Raw genomic sequence first — 5,534 nt, 5'->3', positions numbered from 1 at the left:
TTTGTAAGACCAATGACTTTTTCATTGCAAATACCTTTTTTCAACAACATAAACAGCACCTATACATGTGGGAGTCCTAGTGCAGTGTCATAGGATAAGCACTTGGCCATAAGGTTGGTTTGAAAAATAAGGTCTATGATTTAAACCTAGTAAAGTGGAAGGTCAGTGAAGAAGAGGAAGCCTCCCAGCAAGATGGATTGATACAGTGGCTATGACTAAGATTTCAAACACAACAACAATTGTGAGGATGGCTTAGGAATTGTCAGTGTTTCATTCTATTGTACATAGAGTTCACATGACTTGGAACCAACTTGGACAACTAACAATAGCAACAACATTCATAAAGCAATTGACTAGTCTAAAATTCTTTGTTCACCACCTCTGGTAATGTAGTGGTTAGGAAACAGGCTGCAAACCTTAAGGTCAGCAGTTCGAAACTACCAGCTGTTCCATGGGAGAAAGATGAGACTTTCTGCCCCGTAAAGATTTACAGCCTCGGGAACCCTGTACAGGGTTGCTATGGGTCAGAACTGACTCCACGGTGCATAACCAGCCAATTCTCATTTTGTTCTACACAATTTTTTTCTAAAGTACTTATCTCCTTACATGGACAGGCACACAGGCTGAATGGGTAATGGAGGGAGAGTGGGAGTACACCCACAAATATATAAGGGTTTGAAAGAGAATATTTGTATATGGATACTCACCTCCACTGCAAACACAACTGTGAATATGGTAGATCATGTTGCTGTTGTTTGTCATCAAGTCGATTCCAACCCATAGCGACCCTGTATAGGGTTTCTAAGGAGCAGCTGGTGAGCTTGAACCGCCAACCTTGCAGTTCAAATGGCTTTGCAGTCTGGTGCATTAACTCACAGCACCACACCAGGAGTCCATACAGGGGGCAAAATGATGAAATCTTCTTAGATATTATCAAACATCTTAAGGCAATGAGTTCCTGTGCCTAGGGGATACCATGGCCTCAGGGGACATCATGGTCAATTGGCATAACATAGTCCACAAAGAGAGTCCTGGTGTGGCACTGTAGGATTAGCCCTCGACCACAAGGTTGGTGGTTCAAATCCACCAGCTGCTCCTGGGAAACCCTATGCAAGGTCACTTTGAGTTGGAACAGACTCATTGGCACTTAACAACAACAAAGTCCACACAATCAATGTTTTGTATCCTACTTTGGTGAGTGGAGACAGGGATCTGAGCAAGTATTGGTCTCTCCATGTGTGGAAGAAAGAAGAGTGATGAAATTGAAGATGTTTGGAATCAACTAATCCACTGGACCAATGGAGCAGGTGAACATCAGTAAGCATGACTCAGAGACTAGAAGAATTAGGTGGTGCCCGGCTACCACTACCAACTGCTCTGAAGAATCATATTAGAAGGTCTTGGATAGAGTGAGAAAAAATGTGGAATGAAACTCAAAATTATGAAAAATTAAAAAAAAATAATAATAATAATAGCAAGGCCAAAACCCAAAGAAGAATAACATGCTGAAGAAATCACACTAAGGAGTAAGCCAAAGATTGAAGTGAAGTGTCTAATTTGCTGTTTAAGAGCTATATGAAAAATAGGAACAGGACCGAAATCACCCACATATCTTAACTTTCCATGCCCTTTCCAATGAACTGCTATTGTCAACTACTTAAGTGGCTTTGGAAGAGTCAAAGAATAACTAATTCTGCAATAAATCACTTTTGTAAAAAGATGCATGCCATCAGTCAGATCCGACTCATAGCGACCCTGTGTAGGGTTTACAAGGGGCTACTGGTGAGTTTGAACACCCAACCTTGTAGTTCAAACCAAACTTGTGGTCTAGCGCTTATTTTATAGCGCCACACCAGGACTCCATAAAACAGTGTTATTCAGCTTTTCAGTTTAATCTTCCACCTTATTCATTTAGCTTGGCTCGGAATCATTTTTAGCTGATTATAGAAAAGCCAGTCAGTGAAATATTTAAACCAATCTTATTAACAAAGGTGTGTGACAAGGTTGTATCCTTTCACCATACTTATTCAACCTGTATGCTGAGCAAATAATCCAAGAAGGTGGGTTCTATGAAGAAAAATGTGGCATCAGGATTAGAGGAAGACTCATTAACAACCTGCGATATGCAGATGATACAACCTTGCTTGCTGAAAGTGAACAGGACTTAAAACATTTACTAATGAAGATCAAAGAGCACAGCCTTCAGTATGGATTACACCTCATTGTAAAGAAAACAAAAATCCTCACCACTGGACCAAAACACAACATTTTTATCAACGGAGAAAAGATTGAAGTTGTCAAGGACTTCACTCTTCTTGGATCAACTATGAACACTCATGGAAGCAGCAGTCAAGAGATCAGATGACGTATTGCATTAGGCAAATCTGCTGCACAAGACCTTTTAAAAGTGTTGAAGAGCAAAGATGTCAACTTGAGGACTAAGGTGCGGCTAACCCAAGCTATGGTATTTTCAATAACCTCATATGCTTGCGAAAGCTGGACAGTGAATAAGTGAATAAGAAGACCGTAGAAGAATTGATGCTTTTGAATTATGGTGTTGGAGGAGAATATTGAAAGTGCCATGGGCTGCCAAAAGAACCAATAGATCTGTTTTGGAAGCAGTGCAGCCAGAGTGCTCCTTGGAGACCAAGATGGACAAACTTTGTCTCTCATACTTTAGACATATTGTCAGGAGGGACCAGTTGCTGGAGAAGGATCTCATGTTTGGTAAGGTGGAGGGTCAGAGAAAAAGAGGAAGACCCCCAGCAAGATGGATTGGCCAAGTGGCAGCATCGATGGACTCAAGCGTGGCAACAGTAGTGAGGTTGGCCCAGGATTGGGCAGTGTTTTGTTCTGCTGTGTATAAGGTTGCTATGATTTGGAACCGACTCGATGGCACCTAACAACAACAATCATCAGTGAAATATTTAAACTAATCTACCTTCAGTGAAATGTTTGGCAGCACTAAGAAAGAGCTGAAGATTGTTCACTGGTTCTCTAGACAATTCCAAGAAGAGGAGATCTAAAAATGTTGGTAATGGCAACATCATTCAAATAAGCATATAGCCTATACAATACAATACATTTTATGTAAAAATCCCTGCTTCTTTCTTTAAAGGAGCACCTTACTCTGTAGTTACTTCATTGTTACAGCGTGTTCAACAGCCTTCGTGGGTCTCTTCCAAACAGCACTCATAAGGATATGGTTCACTAAATATACTAATTTTTAAATAATAGATTGATTAAGATATAATTTATATACCACACAATTTAGTGTTTTTATGTGCACAGTTCAGTTGCCTTTAACATATTCACAGAGTTATGCAAACATCATCATGACCTGGTTTCAGAAGATTCTCATCATTCACTAAGAAACACTGTGCCCCTTAGCAGCCCTTCTTACTGCCAGCTCCTGGCAGCCACTAATCTACTTTCAGTGTCTATAGATTTGTCTACTCCGACCATTTCATATAAATGGAAGCAAACATTATGAGCCTGTATGCATTTAGCTTCTTTCACGGAATATAATGTTTTTAAGGCTCATCCACATTGCAGCATCCGCACTTATACTTCATTATCCCCAAACACTGATTGCTCTTGCAGAACTTGTACATAGACCAATAGGCAAGGGAACAAGGGACTACAACAGAACAAGGGACTACTGCATGGTGTAAAATCAGAAAAAGTGTACATCTGGGGTACATTCTTTCAACATACTTATTCAATCTGTATGCTGAGCAAAATAATCCAAGAAACTGGACTATATGAAGAAGAATGTGGTATCAGGATTGGAGGAAAACTCATTAAAACTTGTGATACAAATGACAAAACCTTGCTTGTTGAAAGTAAACAGGACTTGAATCACTTAACAGACGGAGATCACCACCTTCAGTATGGATTACATGTCAGCATGAAAATAAAAAAAAATCTTCACAGTTGGACCAATCAGCAGCATTATAATAAATGGAAAAGAGATTGACATTCTCAAATATTTCACTTTACTTGGCTCCATTATCAACACCCATGGAAGCAGCAGACAAGAAATCATATGACATATTGCATTGTGCAATTGTATTGCAAAAGATCTCTTTAAAATGTTGAAGAGCAAAGATGTCACTTCCAGGCTAAGCTCATGATAATTTCCATGGCTTCATATGCATTTGAAAGCTAGACAATTAATTAAAAGACCAAAGAATTTATTGATATATTTGAATTGTTATCTTGGTAAAGAATAATGAATATACCATGGTTTGTCAGAAGAACAAAAATATCTGTCTTGGAAGTACAGTCAGAATTTTCCTTAGAGGTAAGGATGGAGAGACTTCATCTCCCAAACCTCAGATATGTTATCAGGAGAGATCATTCCCTGGAGAAGGCACTCACAGAAAAAAGAGGAAAACCCTCAATGACATGGATTGATGTATGAGAGACAAAGTCTGGCCATCCTGGCTTTTCAGGAGCACTCTGGCTGTACTTCTTCCAACACAGATCTGTTTGTTCTTTTGGCAGTCCATATTAGTAGATATACAGTGATATATATGATTTTGACTTACATTTCCCTAATGACTAATGACAGAATAGAAATTTAAATCTTTCATCAAACTGATGTAGCACTGAAGGCACTTACTCACCTACGTCAAAAGATTTAGAAGATATTTTCCTGACCAACTGATTGAAAGAGACCTATATCTGTGCCCATTCCAAAAGAGGTTACCCAGCAGAAGTCATTGAACAATAGCATTAGTATCACACGCAGTAAAATTTTGCCTAAGATAATGAAAAAAAGGTTGTAATCATACATCAGCAGGGAACTGCTAGAAATTCAAGCCAGATTCAGAACAGGATATAGAACAAGGGATATCACTGATGATGTCAGATGGCTGTTGGCTGAAGGCAGAGAATACCAAGAAGATGTTTGTTGTTGTTGTTGGTTCTGACTCTGAGAAACCCTATATAAGGTTTCTGAGGAGCAGCTAGTGGTTTTGAAGTTGTGGTTAGCAGTCCAGTGTGTATCCTACGGCACCAGACCAGGACTCCAAAAAATGTTTATTTGTGCTTTATAGACTACACAAAGGTTTTTGACTGTGTGGATCATGACAAACTATGGATAACATTGCAAAGAATGGGTATTCCGGAACACTTAATTGTGCTCATGGGGCTGCTAACGATAAGGTCAACAATTCTAATCTACCAGCAGTTCAAACCTTCGTACACAGACAATTCGAATCTACCAGCAATATCTCTTCATACGCAGACCAAGAGATATAGAATGGTTCAAAATCAAGAAAGGTGTGCTCCAGGTTTGTATTCTTTCACCATAATTATTCAATCCATATGCTGATCCTATAGCCCCAGAATCTGGACTATATGAAGAAGAATGTGGCATCAGGATTGGTGGAAGACTCATTGTTGTTGTTGTCAGGTGCCATCGAGTCGGAACCGACTCATAGCAACCCCATGCACAGCAGAACGAAACAATGTCCGATCCTGGGCCAACCTCACTACCGCTGCCACATTTGACGCCATCAATGATG

This window comes from Chrysochloris asiatica, unplaced genomic scaffold, assembly GCF_000296735.1.
Source record: "Chrysochloris asiatica unplaced genomic scaffold, ChrAsi1.0 scaffold00040, whole genome shotgun sequence".
Lineage (NCBI taxonomy): Eukaryota > Metazoa > Chordata > Mammalia > Afrosoricida > Chrysochloridae > Chrysochloris > Chrysochloris asiatica.
The sequence above is the reverse complement of the archived record's forward strand: the minus strand, read 5'-3'. Positions refer to the sequence as shown.